Here is an 18,429-nt window from a genome sequence, read left to right as displayed (position 1 = left end):
TCTATCACTCGTTGCTTATCCCCTTTGATTTTTCGTTTTTTCTTCTGTAATATCCCATATTCCCTTAGATTCTCAATTAGTTGTCAGTTGAGATCAATTGAGTTCCGGTGTACTCTATCTTTTGTTAGTTGTAACAATTGGAGCTCCTATGTGCTCTAAATGTTGTCAATTTGGACCAATAAAGTAAGCAGTGAACTCTGAAGATGTTAATTATTAATAAAAGAGACAGACCAATATTAATAAGTACAAGAGAGGACATTTTTGGTAGCATTAATAATTGGTCAATTGGTAATGGAAGATGAAATATCAATTGAGATATTTTCTGTTACTACCTAATATTATAATATATATAAAGTATATGTTATATATTTGTGTGGTTGTAAGAGAAAGAGAAAGAAAAGGATAAGAAGAGTAGGTAGTAAGAGAAAAAGAGTTATCAGAAAGAAAGAAAAGAAGAAAGGGAAGAGTAGAGAAGAGGAAAAGAGAAGAAAGAAGAAGAGAGAAAGAAGGAAGAAAGGCTTGGAGGAGAAAAGGAAAAACTAATCATCACCATTTTCTACTCATCATCCTCACCAACTTCATCTTATTCTTCTACTAGGTGAGTTCTTAGATAGATTTAGCCTTTGGGGGAAAATAACCTATGTTTAGGGGGTAGGATTTGTGTGAATTTGTGATGAACTTGTTGTGGTCATACTCCTCATCCATGCTATGTGTTGATATTATGTTGTTGTTGTTGAAATTGTGATACTTGGGTGTTTAATTTTGATGTGTTTTATTGTTGAAGATATGGAGGGTAATCACATGAATTCATAACAATATAAGTTATTCATGAAATATTCCCATGAATCATGAGTTAACCATGTTTTCTATGATTATGGTGTAGTTGTAATTGAACATGGTTGTTGAGGTTGTTAAGAACATGTGTTTATGAGGTTGAGGAGTCCTTGAGTGTTGGTTGCTGATGGTTTAATTCTATCTACTTTTTCAAAAGACATTCTAAAGGCAGAATTGAATGCAGTACACTCAGGTATGTTTCATTTTTAGCTTATAAAATATAATTTTTTCTTTTTTCTTTTTATACTAGATCTATTAAAGTTTCATTCTTACCGATTCATCATGTTGTATATTTAAAATTATCATATTTAGTACATAATGAACATATATATTGTCCTTACTAAGCTTCTTGTATACAGAGCCTATTCAAATTCTTCAAGGTTGGGTTGAAAGTTTTTTCAACTCTATTAAAAAGTGTGACGTGAAAAAGTTTCGAAAACAAGTATATCCAACTGGGTTTCAATGGTACCTTTATCCAATTCAGGTTCGACAGTGAGTTCTGGCAAAAAATAGAAAAAGAAGGCTTCCAAAAAAGCATTCTATTTGGGAATTCGGTATTTTATACGGTTTAAATGATCCCACTGGTGATGATATACTGATAGTTTCATGGACTTTCCCTTGTCTATACGAGGTGTATCAATATCACCCAGAGATATATGATTGTAAAAAAATAGGATTTTTTTTGTGATTGAGAATGTAGGTTAAGTTTTGATATTGACATATTATAATTTATAATTTTTTTTTTAAATTATCAATTTGATGATTTTTTTTGAACCGTACGGTTATATAAAAATCGGCTCCGACTATTTGGTTCGAATGGTTTTGGAGGGTTCAATCCGTTTTTTTTTGTTTTACTCCGATTTTGACCCATTAACGATTTTGAAAAGTTGACCAAACCATATTTATCTCCGGTTCCTGGTCCAACCGTTTGAACCAGCTGGTTTTTAAAACACTGTTTAAAATGAAAATTTGAATTTAAAAACAAAAGAAAAGATGTTTAAATGCATCTTTTTAATAATTTAAAATATTTTTTTAATATTTTTTTGTCTATCACTCTTTACTTATCCCCTTTGATTTCTCATTTTTTCTTCTGTAGTATCCCATATTCCCTTAGATGCTCAATTAGTTGTCAGTTGAGATCATTTGAGTTCCGGTGTACTCTATCTTTTGTTAGTTGTATCAATTGGAGCTCTTATGTGCTCTAAATGTTGTCAATTGGGACCAATAGAGTAAGCAGTGAACTCTGAAGATGTTAATTATTAATAAAAGAGACAAATCAATATTAATAAGTACAAGAGAGGACATTTTTGGTAGTATTAATAATTGGTCAATTGGTACTGAAAGATGAAATATCAATTGAGATATTTTATGTTACTACCTAATATTATAATATATATATATATATAAAGTATATGTTATATATTTGTGTGGTTGTAAGAGAAAGAGAAAGAAAAGGATAAGAAGAGTAGGTAGTAAGAGAGAAAGAGTTATCAGAAAGAAAGAAAAGAAGAAAGGGAAGAGTAGAGAAGAGGAAAAGAGAAGAAAGAAGTAGAGGGAAAGAAGGAAGAAAGGCTTGGAGGAGAAAAGGAAAAGCTCATCATCACCATTTTCTACTCATCATCCTCACCAACTTCATCTTATTCTTCTACTAGGTGAGTTTTTAGATAGATTTTGCCTTTGGTGGAAAATAACCTATTTTTGGGGGTTAGGATTTGTGTGAATTTGTTATGAACTTGTTGTGTTCATATTCCTCATCCATGTTATGTGTTGATATCATGTTGTTGTTGTTTAAATTGTGATACTTGGGTGTTTAATTTTGATGTGTTTAATTTTGATGTGTTTTATTGTTGAAGATATGGAGGTTAATCACATGAAATCATAACAATATAAGTTATTCGTGAAATATTCCCATGAATCATGAGTTAACCATGTTTTCTATGATTATGGTGTTGTTGAAATTGAACATGGTTGTTGAGGTTGTTAAGAACATGTGTTTATGAGGTTGAGGATTCCTTGAGTGTTGGTTGCTGATGGTTTAATTCTATCTACTTTTTCAAAAGACATTCTAAAGGCGGAATTGAATGCAGTACACTCAGGTATGTTTCATTTTTATCTTATAAAATATAATTTTTTCTTTTGAATGAACAAAAATACTAATATGTTTATCTAACAAATTAATTTAACTCCAGAATTTTAAGAAAGACAAAATGATTCGGCATATATTCTTAATCAATTTAGATGCCACTCATCAAAACAAGGCCACCAATATAACAAAGTGTTTTTAATAGGTATGTGTATTTTGTTCTTCACCATTAAATTTTTATATTGTATAATGTATATACTTATTATTCATTTTTTATTACCTTTTCATGAACATGTAGGAAACAAAGAGAGTTTGGGGGTGGAGGGGGAAGTCGGTTATGATGATCTTTACGACCAAGTCTTTGAGTTCTACCGTAGTAAATACTGCGGAAAGGTGATGAAGTTAGTAGTTATAGGAGGAGGTAGTTTTAAATACTAAATCTATTAAAGTTTCATTCTTACCAATTCATCACGTTGTATATTTAAAATTATCATATTTAGTACATAATGAACATATATATTGTCCTTACTAAGCTTCTTGTATACAGAGCCTATTCAAATTCTTCAAGGTTGGGTTGAATGTTTTTTCAACTCTATTAAAAAGTGTGACGTGAAAAAGTTTCGAAAACAAGTATATCCAACTGGGTTTCAATGGTACCTCTATCCCATTCGGGTTCGACAGTGAGTTCAGGCAAAAAATAGAAAAAGAATGCTTCCAAAAAAGCATTCTATTTGGAAATTCGGTATTTTATACGATTTAAATGATCCCACCGGTGATGATATACTGATAGTTTCATGGACTTTGCCTTGTCTATACGAGGTGTATCAATATCACCCAGAGATATATGGTTGTAAAAAAATAGGATTTTTTTTTGTGATTGAGAATGTAGGTTAAGTTTTGATATTGACATATTAAAATTTATAATTTTTTTTTAAATTATCAATTTGATGATTTTTTTTGAACCGTACGGTTTTATAAAAATCGGCTCCGACTATTTGGTTCGAATGGTTTTGGAAGGTTCAATCCGTTTTTTTTTGTTTTACTCCGATTTTGACCCATTAACGATTTTGAAAGGTTGACCAAACCAGATTTATCTCCGGTTCCTGGTCTAACCGGTTGAACCGGCTGATTGGGTCTGGTTTTTAAAACACTGTCTAAAGGGAAAATTTGAATTTAAAAATAAAATAAAAGATGTTTAAATGCATCTTTTTAATAATTTAAAATATTTTTCTTATATTTTTTTGTCTATCACTCATTGCTTATCCCCTTTGATTTTTCGTTTTTTCTTCTGTAATATCCCATATTCCCTTAGATTCTCAATTAGTTGTCAGTTGAGATCAATTGAGTTCCGGTGTACTCTATCTTTTGTTAGTTGTAACAATTGGAGCTCCTATGTGCTCTAAATGTTGTCAATTGGGACCAATAAAGTAAGAAGTGAACTCTGAAGATGTTAATTATTAATAAAATAGACAGACCAATATTAAAAGGTACAAGAGAGGACATCTTTGGTAGCATTAATAATTGGTCAATTGGTACTGGAAGATGAAATATCAATTGAGATATTTTATGTTACTACCTAATATTATAATATATATAAAGTATATGTTATATATTTGTGTGGTTGTAAGAGAAAGAGAAAGAAAAGGATAAGAAGAGTAGGTAGTAAGAGAGAGAGAGTTATCAGAAAGAAAGAAAAGAAGAAAGGGAAGAGTAGAGAAGAGGAAAAGAGAAGAAAGAAGAAGAGAGAAAGAAGGAAGAAAGGCTTGGAGGAGAAAAGGAAAAGCTCATCATCACCATTTTCTACTCATCATCCTCACCAACTTCATCTTATTCTTCTACTAGGTGAGTTCTTAGATATATTTAGCCTTTGGGGGAAAATAACCTATGTTTGGGGGTTAGGATTTGTGTGAATTTGTGATGAACTTGTTGTGTTCATACTCCTCATCCATGCTATGTGTTGATATCATGTTGTTGTTGTTGAAATTGTGATACTTGGGTGTTTAATTTTGATGTGTTTTATTGTTCAAGATATGGAGGTTAATCACATGAATTCATAACAATATAAGTTATTCATGAAATATTTCCATGAATCATGAGTTAACCATGTTTTCTATGATTATGGTGTTGTTGTAATTGAACATGGTTGTTGAGGTTGTTAAGAACATGTGTTTATGAGGTTGAGGAGTCCCTGAGTGTTGGTTGTTGATGGTTTAATTCTATCTACTTTTTCAAAAGACATTCTAAAGGCGGAATTGAATGCAGTACACTCAGGTATGTTTCGTTTTCAATTTATAAAATATATTTTTTTCATTTGAATGAACAAAAATACTAATATGCGTATCTAGCAAATTAATGTAACTGCAGAATTTTATGAAAGACAAAATGATTCGGCATATATTCTTAATCAATTTAGATGCCACTCATCAAAACAAGGCCACCAATATATAAAGTGTTTTTAATAGGTATGTGTATTTTGTTCTTCACCATTAAATTTTTATATTGTATAATGTATATACTTATTATTCATTTTTTATTACTTTTTCATGAACATGTAGGAAACAAAGAGAGTTTGAGGGTGGAGGGGGAAGTCGGTTTTGATGATCTTTACAACCAAGTCTTTGAGTTCTACCGTAGTAAATACTGCAGAAAGGTGATGAAGTTAGTAGTTATAGGAGGAGGTAGTTTTTTATACTAAATCTATTAAAGTTTCATTCTTACCAATTCATCACGTTGTATATTTAAAATTATCATATTTAGTACATAATGAACATATATATTGTCCTTACTAAGCTTCTTGTATACTGAGCCTATTCAAATTCTTCAAGGTTGGGTTGAAAGTTTTTTCAACTCTATTAAAAAGTGTGACGTGAAAAAGTTTCGAAACAAGAATATCCAACTGGGTTTCAATGGTACCTCTATCCAATTCGGGTTCGACAGTGAGTTCAGGCAAAAAATAGAAAAAGAAGGCTTCCAAAAAAGCATTCTATTTGGGAATTCGGTATTTTATACGGTTTAAATGATCCCACCGGTGTTGATATATGATAGTTTCATGGACTTTGCCTTGTTTATACGAGGTGTATCAATATCACCCAGAGATATATAGTTGTAAAAAAATAGGATTTTTTTTGTGATTGAGAATGTAGGTTAAGTTTTGATATTGACATATTAAAATTTATAATTTTTTTTTTAAAATTATCAATTTGATGATTTTTTTTGAACCGTACGGTTTTATAAAATCGGCTCCGATTATTTGGTTCTAATGGTTTTCGAAGGTTCAATCTGTTTTTTTTGTTTTACTCCGATTTTGACCCATTAACGATTTTGAAAGGTTGACCAAACCAGATTTATCTCCGGTTCCTGGTCTAACCGGTTGAACCTGCTGATTCGGTCTGATTTTTAAAACACTATCTAAAATGAAAATTTGAATTTAAAAAATAAATAAAAGATGTTTAAATGCATCTTTTTAATAATTTAAAATATTTTTTTTTATATTTTTTTGTCTATCACTCTTTGCTTATCCCCTTTGATTTTTCGTTTCTTCTTCTGTAATATCCCATATTCCCTTAGATGCTCAATTAGTTGTCAGTTGAGATCAATTGAGTTCCGGTGTACTCTATCTTTTGTTAGTTGTAACAATTGGAGCTTCTTTATGCTCTAAATGTTGTCAATTGGACCAATAGAGTAAGCAGTGAACTCTGAAGATATTAATTATTAATAAAAGACACACACCAATATTAATAAGTACAAGAGAGGACATTTTTGGTAGCATTAATAATTGGTCAATTGGTATTGGAAGATGTATATCAATTGAGATATTTTCTGTTACTACCTAATATTATAATATATATAAAGTATATGTTATATATTTGTGTGGTTGTAAGAGAAAGAGAAAGAAAAGGATAAGAAGAGTAGGTAGTAAGAGAGAAAGAGTTATCAGAAAGAAAGAAAAGAAGAAAGGGAAGAGTAGAGAAGAGGAAAAGAGAAGAAAGAAGAAGAGAGAAAGAAGGAAGAAAGGCATGGAGGAGAAAAGGAAAAGCTAATCATCACCATTTTCTACTCATCATCCTCACCAACTTCATCTTATTCTTCTACTAGGTGAGTTCTTAGATATATTTAGCCTTTGGGGGAAAATAACCTATGTTTAGGGGTTAGGATTTGTGTGAATTTGTGATGAACTTGTTGTGTTCATACTCCTCATCCATGCTATGTGTTGATATTATGTTGTTGTTGTTGAAATTGTGATACTTGGGTGTTTAATTTTGATGTGTTTTATTGTTGAAGATATGGAGGGTAATCACATGAATTCATAACAATATAAGTTATTCATGAAATATTCCCATGAATCATGAGTTAACCATGTTTTCTATGATTATGGTGTTGTTGTAATTGAACATGGTTGTTGAGGTTGTTAAGAACATGTGTTTATGAGGTTGAGGAGTCCTTGAGTGTTGGTTGCTGATGGTTTAATTCTATCTACTTTTTCAAAAGACATTCTAAAGGCAGAATTGAATGCAGTACACTCAGGTATGTTTCATTTTTAGCTTATAAAATATAATTTTTTCTTTTGAATGAACAAAAATATTAATATGTTTATCTCACAAATTAATGTAACTGCAGAATTTTATAAAAGACAAAATGATTCGGCATATATTCTTAATCAATTTAGATGCCACTCATCAAAACAAGGCCACCAATATAATAAAGTTTTTTTAATAGGTATGTGTATTTTGTTCTTCACCATTAAATTTTTATATTGTATAATGTATATACTTATTATTCATTTTTTATTACTTTTTCATGAACATGTAGGAAACAAAGAGAGTTTGAGGGTAGAGGGGGAAGTCAGTTATGATGATCTTTACGACCAAGTCTTTGAGTTCTACCGTAGTAAATACTGTGGAAAGGTGATGAAGTTAGTAGTTATAGGAGGCGGTAGTTTTAAATACTAGATCTATTAAAGTTTCATTCTTACCGATTCATCACGTTGTATATTTAAAATTATCATATTTAGTACATAATGAACATATATATTGTCCTTACTAAGCTTCTTGTATACAGAGCCTATTCAAATTCTTCAAGGTTGGGTTGAAAGTTTTTTCAACTCTATTAAAAAGTGTGACGTGAAAAAGTTTCGAAAACAAGTATATCCAACTGGGTTTCAATGGTACCTTTATCCAATTCAGGTTCGACAGTGAGTTCTGGCAAAAAATAGAAAAAGAAGGCTTCCAAAAAAGCATTCTATTTGGGAATTCGGTATTTTATACGGTTTAAATGATCCCACCGGTGATGATATACTGATAGTTTCATGGACTTTCCCTTGTCTATACGAGGTGTATCAATATCACCCAGAGATATATGATTGTAAAAAAATAGGATTTTTTTTGTGATTGAGAATGTAGGTTAAGTTTTGATATTGACATATTATAATTTATAATTTTTTTTATAAATTATCAATTTGATGATTTTTTTTGAACCGTACGGTTATATAAAAATCGGCTCCGACTATTTGGTTCGAATGGTTTTGGAGGGTTCAATCCGTTTTTTTTTTGTTTTACTCCGATTTTGACCCATTAACGATTTTGAAAGGTTGACCAAACCATATTTATCTCCGGTTCCTGGTCCAACCGTTTGAACCGGCTGGTTTTTAAAACACTGTTTAAAATGAAAATTTGAATTTAAAAACAAAAGAAAAGATGTTTAAATGCATCTTTTTAATAATTTAAAATATTTTTTTAATATTTTTTTGTCTATCACTCTTTACTTATCCCCTTTGATTTTTCATTTTTTCTTCTGTAATATCCCATATTCCCTTAGATGCTCAATTAGTTCTCAGTTGAGATCATTTGAGTTCCGGTGTACTCTATCTTTTGTTAGTTGTATCAATTGGAGCTCTTATGTGCTCTAAATGTTGTCAATTGGGACCAATAGAGTAAGCAGTGAACTCTGAAGATGTTAATTATTAATAAAAGAGACAAATCAATATTAATAAGTACAAGAGAGGACATTTTTGGTAGCATTAATAATTGGTCAATTGGTACTGAAAGATGAAATATCAATTGAGATATTTTATGTTACTACCTAATATTATATATATATATAAGTATATGTTATATATTTGTGTGGTTGTAAGAGAAAGAGAAAGAAAAGGATAAGAAGAGTAGGTAGTAAGAGAGAAAGAGTTATCAGAAAGAAAGAAAAGAAGAAAGGGAAGAGTAGAGAAGAGGAAAAGAGAAGAAAGAAGTAGAGGGAAAGAAGGAAGAAAGGCTTGGAGGAGAAAAGGAAAAGCTCATCATCACCATTTTCTACTCATCATCCTCACCAACTTCTTCTTATTCTTCTACTAGGTGAGTTTTTAGATAGATTTAGCCTTTGGTGGAAAATAACCTATGTTTGGGGGTTAGGATTTGTGTGAATTTGTTATGAACTTGTTGTGTTCATATTCCTCATCCATGTTATGTGTTGATATCATGTTGTTGTTGTTTAAATTGTGATACTTGGGTGTTTAATTTTGATGTGTTTAATTTTGATGTGTTTTATTGTTGAAGATATGGAGGTTAATCACATGAAATCATAACAATATAAGTTATTCATGAAATATTCCCATGAATCATGAGTTAACCATGTTTTCTATGATTATGGTGTTGTTGAAATTGAACATGGTTGTTGAGGTTGTTAAGAACATGTGTTTATGAGGTTGAGGATTCCTTGAGTGTTGGTTGCTGATGGTTTAATTCTATCTACTTTTTCAAAAGACATTCTAAAGGCGGAATTGAATGCAGTACACTCAGGTATGTTTCATTTTTATCTTATAAAATATAATTTTTTCTTTTGAATGAACAAAAATACTAATATGTTTATCTAACAAATTAATTTAACTCCAGAATTTTAAGAAAGACAAAATGATTCGGCATATATTCTTAATCAATTTAGATGCCACTCATCAAAACAAGGCCACCAATATAACAAAGTGTTTTTAATAGGTATGTGTATTTTGTTCTTCACCATTAAATTTTTATATTGTATAATGTATATACTTATTATTCATTTTTTATTACCTTTTCATGAACATGTAGGAAACAAAGAGAGTTTGGGGGTGGAGGGGGAAGTCGGTTATGATGATCTTTACGACCAAGTCTTTGAGTTCTACCGTAGTAAATACTGCGGAAAGGTGATGAAGTTAGTAGTTATAGGAGGAGGTAGTTTTAAATACTAAATCTATTAAAGTTTCATTCTTACCAATTCATCACGTTGTATATTTAAAATTATCATATTTAGTACATAATGAACATATATATTGTCCTTACTAAGCTTCTTGTATACAGAGCCTATTCAAATTCTTCAAGGTTGGGTTGAATGTTTTTTCAACTCTATTAAAAAGTGTGACGTGAAAAAGTTTCGAAAACAAGTATATCCAACTGGGTTTCAATGGTACCTCTATCCCATTCGGGTTCGACAGTGAGTTCAGGCAAAAAATAGAAAAAGAATGCTTCCAAAAAAGCATTCTATTTGGAAATTCGGTATTTTATACGATTTAAATGATCCCACCGGTGATGATATACTGATAGTTTCATGGACTTTGCCTTGTCTATACGAGGTGTATCAATATCACCCAGAGATATATGGTTGTAAAAAAATAGGATTTTTTTTTGTGATTGAGAATGTAGGTTAAGTTTTGATATTGACATATTAAAATTTATAATTTTTTTTTAAATTATCAATTTGATGATTTTTTTTGAACCGTACGGTTTTATAAAAATCGGCTCCGACTATTTGGTTCGAATGGTTTTGGAAGGTTCAATCCGTTTTTTTTTTGTTTTACTCCGATTTTGACCCATTAACGATTTTGAAAGGTTGACCAAACCAGATTTATCTCCGGTTCCTGGTCTAACCGGTTGAACCGGCTGATTGGGTCTGGTTTTTAAAACACTGTCTAAAGGGAAAATTTGAATTTAAAAATAAAATAAAAGATGTTTAAATGCATCTTTTTAATAATTTAAAATATTTTTCTTATATTTTTTTGTCTATCACTCATTGCTTATCCCCTTTGATTTTTCGTTTTTTCTTCTGTAATATCCCATATTCCCTTAGATTCTCAATTAGTTGTCAGTTGAGATCAATTGAGTTCCGGTGTACTCTATCTTTTGTTAGTTGTAACAATTGGAGCTCCTATGTGCTCTAAATGTTGTCAATTGGGACCAATAAAGTAAGAAGTGAACTCTGAAGATGTTAATTATTAATAAAATAGACAGACCAATATTAAAAGGTACAAGAGAGGACATCTTTGGTAGCATTAATAATTGGTTAATTGGTACTGGAAGATGAAATATCAATTGAGATATTTTATGTTACTACCTAATATTATAATATATATAAAGTATATGTTATATATTTGTGTGGTTGTAAGAGAAAGAGAAAGAAAAGGATAAGAAGAGTAGGTAGTAAGAGAGAAAGAGTTATCAGAAAGAAAGAAAAGAAGAAAGGGAAGAGTAGAGAAGAGGAAAAGAGAAGAAAGAAGAAGAGAGAAAGAAGGAAGAAAGGCTTGGAGGAGAAAAGGAAAAGCTCATCATCACCATTTTCTACTCATCATCCTCACCAACTTCATCTTATTCTTCTACTAGGTGAGTTCTTAGATATATTTAGCCTTTGGGGGAAAATAACCTATGTTTGGGGGTTAGGATTTGTGTGAATTTGTGATGAACTTGTTGTGTTCATACTCCTCATCCATGCTATGTGTTGATATCATGTTGTTGTTGTTGAAATTGTGATACTTGGGTGTTTAATTTTGATGTGTTTTATTGTTCAAGATATGGAGGTTAATCACATGAATTCATAACAATATAAGTTATTCATGAAATATTTCCATGAATCATGAGTTAACCATGTTTTCTATGATTATGGTGTTGTTGTAATTGAACATGGTTGTTGAGGTTGTTAAGAACATGTGTTTATGAGGTTGAGGAGTCCCTGAGTGTTGGTTGCTGATGGTTTAATTCTATCTACTTTTTCAAAAGACATTCTAAAGGCGGAATTGAATGCAGTACACTCAGGTATGTTTCGTTTTCAATTTATAAAATATATTTTTTTCATTTGAATGAACAAAAATACTAATATGCGTATCTAGCAAATTAATGTAACTGCAGAATTTTATGAAAGACAAAATGATTCGGCATATATTCTTAATCAATTTAGATGCCACTCATCAAAACAAGGCCACCAATATAATAAAGTGTTTTTAATAGGTATGTGTATTTTGTTCTTCACCATTAAATTTTTATATTGGATAATGTATATACTTATTATTCATTTTTTATTACTTTTTCATGAACATGTAGGAAACAAAGAGAGTTTGAGGGTGGAGGGGGAAGTCGGTTATGATGATCTTTACAACCAAGTCTTTGAGTTCTACCGTAGTAAATACTGCGGAAAGGTGATGAAGTTAGTAGTTATAGGAGGAGGTAGTTTTTTATACTAAATCTATTAAAGTTTCATTCTTACCAATTCATCACGTTGTATATTTAAAATTATCATATTTAGTACATAATGAACATATATATTGTCCTTACTAAGCTTCTTGTATACTGAGCCTATTCAAATTCTTCAAGGTTGGGTTGAAAGTTTTTTCAACTCTATTAAAAAGTGTGACGTGAAAAAGTTTCGAAACAAGAATATCCAACTGGGTTTCAATGGTACCTCTATCCAATTCGGGTTCGACAGTGAGTTCAGGCAAAAAATAGAAAAAGAAGGCTTCCAAAAAAGCATTCTATTTGGGAATTCGGTATTTTATACGGTTTAAATGATCCCACCGGTGTTGATATATGATAGTTTCATGGACTTTGCCTTGTTTATACGAGGTGTATCAATATCACCCAGAGATATATAGTTGTAAAAAAATAGGATTTTTTTTGTGATTGAGAATGTAGGTTAAGTTTTGATATTGACATATTAAAATTTATAATTTTTTTTTAAAAATTATCAATTTGATGATTTTTTTTGAACCGTACGGTTTTATAAAATCGGCTCCGATTATTTTGTTCTAATGGTTTTCGAAGGTTCAATCTGTTTTTTTTGTTTTACTCCGATTTTGACCCATTAACGATTTTGAAAGGTTGACCAAACCAGATTTATCTCCGGTTTCTGGTCTAACCGGTTGAACCTGCTGATTCGGTCTGATTTTTAAAACACTATCTAAAATGAAAATTTGAATTTAAAAAATAAATAAAAGATGTTTAAATGCATCTTTTTAATAATTTAAAATATTTTTTTTTATATTTTTTTGTCTATCACTCTTTGCTTATCCCCTTTGATTTTTCGTTTCTTCTTCTGTAATATCCCATATTCCCTTAGATGCTCAATTAGTTGTCAGTTGAGATCAATTGAGTTCCGGTGTACTCTATCTTTTGTTAGTTGTAACAATTGGAGCTTCTTTATGCTCTAAATGTTGTCAATTTGGACCAATAGAGTAAGCAGTGAACTCTGAAGATATTAATTATTAATAAAAGACACACACCAATATTAATAAGTACAAGAGAGGACATTTTTGGTAGCATTAATAATTGGTCAATTGGTATTGGAAGATTGTATATCAATTGAGATATTTTCTGTTACTACCTAATATTATAATATATATAAAGTATATGTTATATATTTGTGTGGTTGTAAGAGAAAGAGAAAGAAAAGGATAAGAAGAGTAGGTAGTAAGAGAGAAAGAGTTATCAGAAAGAAAGAAAAGAAGAAAGGGAAGAGTAGAGAAGAGGAAAAGAGAAGAAAGAAGAAGAGAGAAAGAAGGAAGAAAGGCATGGAGGAGAAAAGGAAAAGCTAATCATCACCATTTTCTACTCATCATCCTCACCAACTTCATCTTATTCTTCTACTAGGTGAGTTCTTAGATATATTTAGCCTTTGGGGGAAAATAACCTATGTTTAGGGGTTAGGATTTGTGTGAATTTGTGATGAACTTGTTGTGTTCATACTCCTCATCCATGCTATGTGTTGATATCATGTTGTTGTTGTTGAAATTGTGATACTTGGGTGTTTAATTTTGATGTGTTTTATTGTTGAAGATATGGAGGTTAATCACATATATTCATAACAATATAAGTTATTCATGAAATATTCCCATGAATCATGAGTTAACCATGTTTTCTATGATTATGGTGTTGTTATAGTTGAACATGGTTGTTGAGGTTGTTAAGAACATGTGTTTATGAGGTTGAGGAGTCCTTGAGTGTTGGTTGCTGATGGTTTAATTCTATCTACTTTTTCAAAAGACATTCTAAAGGCAGAATTGAATGCAGTACACTCAGGTATGTTTCATTTTTAGCTTATAAAATATATTTTTTTCTTTTGAATGAACAAAAATACTAATATGTTTATCTAACAAATTAATGTAACTGCAGAATTTTATGAAAGACAAAATGATTCGGCATATATTCTTAATCAATTTAGATGCCACTCATCAAAACCAGGCCACCAATATAATAAAGTGTTTTTAATAGGTTAGTGTATTTTTTTCTTCACCATTAAATTTTTATATTGTATAATGTATATACTTATTATTCATTTTTTATTACTTTTTCATGAACATATAGGAAACAAAGAGAGTTTGAGGGTGGAGGGGGAAGTCGGTTATGATGATCTTTACGACCAAGTCTTTGAGTTCTACCGTAGTTAATACTGCGGAAAGGTGATGAAGTTAGTAGTTATAGGAGGAGGTAGTTTTTTATACTAAATCTATTAAAGTTTCATTCTTACCGATTCATCACGTTGTATATTTAAAATTATCATATTTAGTTCATAATGAACATATATATTGTCCTTACTAAGCTTCTTGTATACAAAGCCTATTCAAATTCTTCAAGGTTGGGTTGAATGTTTTTTCAACTCTATTAAAAAGTGTGACGTGAAAAAGTTTCCAAAACAAGTATATCCAACTGGGTTTCAATGGTACCTTTATCCAATTCGGATTCGACAGTGAGTTCAGGCAAAAAATAGAAAAAGAAGGCTTCCAAAAAAGCATTCTATTTGGGAATTCGGTATTTTATACGGTTTAAATGATCCCACCGGTGATGATATACTGATAGTTTCATGGACTTTCCCTTGTCTATACGAGGTGTATCAATATCACCCAGAGATATATGGTTGTAAAAAAATAGGATTTTTTTTGTGATTGAGAATGTAGGTTAAGTTTTGATATTGACATATTATAATTTATAATTTTTTTTTTAGATTATCAATTTGGTGATTTTTTTTTAACCGTACGGTTATATAAAAATCGGCTCCGACTATTTGGTTCGAATGGTTTTGGAAGGTTCAATCCGTTTTTTTTTGTTTTACTCCGATTTTGACCCATTAACGATTTTGAAAGGTTGACCAAACCATATTTATCTCCGGTTCCTGGTCCAACCGTTTGAACCGACTGGTTTTTAAAACACTGTTTAAAATGAAAATTTGAATTTAAAAACAAAATAAAAGATGTTTAAATGCATCTTTTTAATAATTTAAAATATTTTTTTAATATTTTTTTGTCTATCACTCTTTACTTATCCCCTTTGATTTTTCATTTTTTCTTCTGTAGTATCCCATATTCCCTTAGATGCTCAATTAGTTCTCAGTTGAGATCAATTGAGTTCCGGTGTACTCTATCTTTTGTTAGTTGTATCAATTGGAGCTCTTATGTGCTCTAAATGTTGTCAATTGGGACCAATAGAGTAAGCAGTGAACTCTGAAGATGTTAATTATTAATAAAAGAGACAAACCAATATTAATAAGTACAAGAGAGGACATTTTTGGTAGCTTTAATAATTGGTCAATTGGTAATGGAAGATGAAATATCAATTGAGATATTTTATGTTACTACCTAATATTATAATATATATAAAGTATATGTTATATATTTGTGTGGTCGTAAGAGAAAGAGAAAGAAAAGGATAAGAAGAGTAGGTAGTAAGAGAGAAAGAGTTATCAGAAAGAAAGAAAAGAAGAAAGGGAAGAGTAGAGAAGAGGAAAAGAGAAGAAAGAAGTAGAGGGAAAGAAGGAAGAATGGCTCGGAGGAGAAAAGGAAAAGCTCATCATCACCATTTTCTACTCATCTTCCTCACCAACTTCATCTTATTCTTTTACTAGGTGAGTTTTTAGATAGATTTAGCCTTTGGGGGAAAATAACCTATGTTGGGGGTTAGGATTTGTGTGAATTTGTTATGAACTTGTTGTGTTCATATTCCTCATCCATGCTATGTGTTGATATCATGTTGTTGTTGTTTAAATTGTGATACTTGGGTGTTTAATTTTGATGTGTTTTATTGTTGAAGATATGGAGGTTAATCACATGAAATCATAACAATATAAGTTATTCATGAAATATTCCCATGAATCATGAGTTAACCATGTTTTCTATGATTATGGTGTTGTTGAAATTGAACATGGTTGTTGAGGTTGTTAAGAACATGTGTTTATGAGGTTGAGGATTCCTTGAGTGTTGGTTGCTGATGGTTTAATTCTATCTACTTTTTCAAAAGACATTCTAAAGGCGGAATTGAATGCAGTACTGTCGCAACCTGAAAAAATACAGTGCGAAAAAAGACAACCGGCGAAGAAAAAAGACAGGAGAGTCGCCACTGTGCGTTATTTATCCCAAAGGAGGGAAAGGAAACGCTCGAAGTAAACCTGAAAATAGGAAAGAAAAAGACAAGGTCTCGCAACCAAATCTTGGGTTCGGGAGTCGGTTATGCGAAGGGAAGGTATTAGCACCCCTACGCATCCGTAGTACTCTACGGGATCCACTTATGCGGTTTCTGTTTAAAGGGTATGGTTTTGCCTAATGTGCTATTTACTAAAAAGGTTAAGAGAAATGACTCACGCGGATGTCGCATCCACTGCATACGTATCTCATCTGAATATGAGAATCAGAGTCTTCGTAGCTCGGCTGACCTATGGGTTGGGGGTAATTGTGCTCGCTAAGACATCGCGTCTTATGCCTACGTATCTCATCTGGAATGAGAATCAGAGCAAGCCGTAGTTCGACTAACTACGGGGTTATGGATTATGTTACGGGGTGAACAACGTTACTACGCAATCTACCGGATGCTCGACCTTTGGAGACTTACTCGCCTGTAGTAGAAGGAGTAAACGTGTTGCTTTGGGTTTTAGGTTTTGTTTGCGTTGTAGGAACGCACATGCAAAAAGGAAGTCCTAGGCGGAGGAACAGTGCTACCTAAATTGGCATGCAAACGGGAGACTATGCGAAGCCTCGCATCCTATGGGGAAACAATCACATCACACAAAACATATATCTTGAAATAGAAAAAATGCCACCAAGGGGCTCAAACATTGCCTCCTATCGAGGTCTTCCAGCTAAGAAACAGTAGAAATAAAAGGGAAGAAGTAAAATACCACACGGATCAAGATCCGAAGTTACAGCAATTAAAGGATAAGCAACCCTGAGATTCTCCCAAGCTGATGCCATCAAAGAAAACCAATCAGTACGGGAAATCGGAATAAACCTCCGGAGGGTATCCCTGCGAGAATATGTGAGCCCTCACAAAAACTCAACAAAAGGGGTTAGGCAAACAGGATTGAAATCAAAAGATAACAAGGCCATGGCAACACAAAGAACAGGTTAGAACAAAACGGAATAAAGCAGATACTGTCACATTCGCGACTGCTTCGCCTAGCGAAAGCCTAACGAAGCTTCGCTGCGTGCTCGCCTAGCGAAGCGGCTAGCGAGCACCTGCGGGATTTGGATTTTCCATTGGTACCTGCACGATGTTAAAGATTCCAGATCCTATGGCATTCACCTCATAAACGAAATTGTTAAACAGTCAAGGCATAAATCACATATTCATACACAAATATAACCCTGTGGGCCAAGCCTGAGGTTACCTCATATATTCAGTATTCAACCCGAGGCATAGAGTAATAGGAACAGAGGCATACCTGATGAGAGACCTGTTAAAATTGGAAGGCAAGGTCGGATTGGCGAAGCAACGTTTAGGGTTTGCGTGAGGCGGAATGAACTCCTCAGGGCTGCCCGAAGGTTGCTGCAGAGTAGTTCCTAGGTTTGAAACTCCACGTGAACTCCAAGTCTATTTCTCAGGGAATTTCCAAGTGTCTGAAACCCTACTGAAACTCTTATATTTATAGCTGATTTTCGTGGACTTGTGGGCTTGGAATGAGGGAGACCCAAAATTTGTTATATTTTAATTATTTATTTTAATTTTTTTTTTTTTTTTTTTTTTTTTTTTTTTTTTTTTTTTGGAAAAAATGAAGGGTAAATTTTGGGGTATTACAGCTGCCCCTATTCAATCAACTGGAGACCCGGAAGGAAGATGACAGCTGCTTTCGTGCTTTCGAGGTATCAAGGGATTGAATACAATAAAAGCCCAAAAATTTGCACTGAAGTGAAATGAAGTAACAATGTCTGTCAGAATCGGCAAAGAGGTGGTCTTGAAAGAAGAATCCGTCTGGTACGGTGAGAGTCAGTCTGAATAAAGAATGTTAACTTGCATACCAAAATA

At 32.0% G+C, this 18,429-nt stretch overlaps 3 long non-coding RNA genes across 3 annotated transcripts; all 3 read left to right on the top strand.

Annotated features, from left to right (window-relative positions):
• Positions 1–378: 378 nt before the first annotated feature.
• On the top strand, positions 379–1,338 carry LOC127086943 (uncharacterized). The gene is made up of 3 exons (XR_007789725.1): positions 379–598; positions 884–1,027; positions 1,194–1,338. It is a non-coding gene; the product is annotated as an uncharacterized LOC127086943 (long non-coding RNA).
• A 3,218-nt stretch (positions 1,339–4,556) lies between these two features.
• On the top strand, positions 4,557–10,236 carry LOC127086937 (uncharacterized). Its single transcript, XR_007789695.1, has 4 exons — positions 4,557–4,759; positions 9,262–9,705; positions 9,799–9,897; positions 9,991–10,236. It is a non-coding gene; the product is annotated as an uncharacterized LOC127086937 (long non-coding RNA).
• LOC127086938 (uncharacterized) lies at positions 6,754–7,958 on the top strand. The gene is made up of 3 exons (XR_007789696.1): positions 6,754–7,441; positions 7,535–7,633; positions 7,727–7,958. It is a non-coding gene; the product is annotated as an uncharacterized LOC127086938 (long non-coding RNA).
• Positions 10,237–18,429: the final 8,193 nt, after the last annotated feature.

Source organism: Lathyrus oleraceus, chromosome 5 (genome assembly GCF_024323335.1).
Source record: "Lathyrus oleraceus cultivar Zhongwan6 chromosome 5, CAAS_Psat_ZW6_1.0, whole genome shotgun sequence".
In the NCBI taxonomy this organism is placed as follows: Eukaryota; Viridiplantae; Streptophyta; class Magnoliopsida; order Fabales; family Fabaceae; genus Lathyrus; species Lathyrus oleraceus.
Note: the sequence above shows the minus strand (reverse complement) of the source record. Positions and strands in the feature narration are given on the sequence as shown.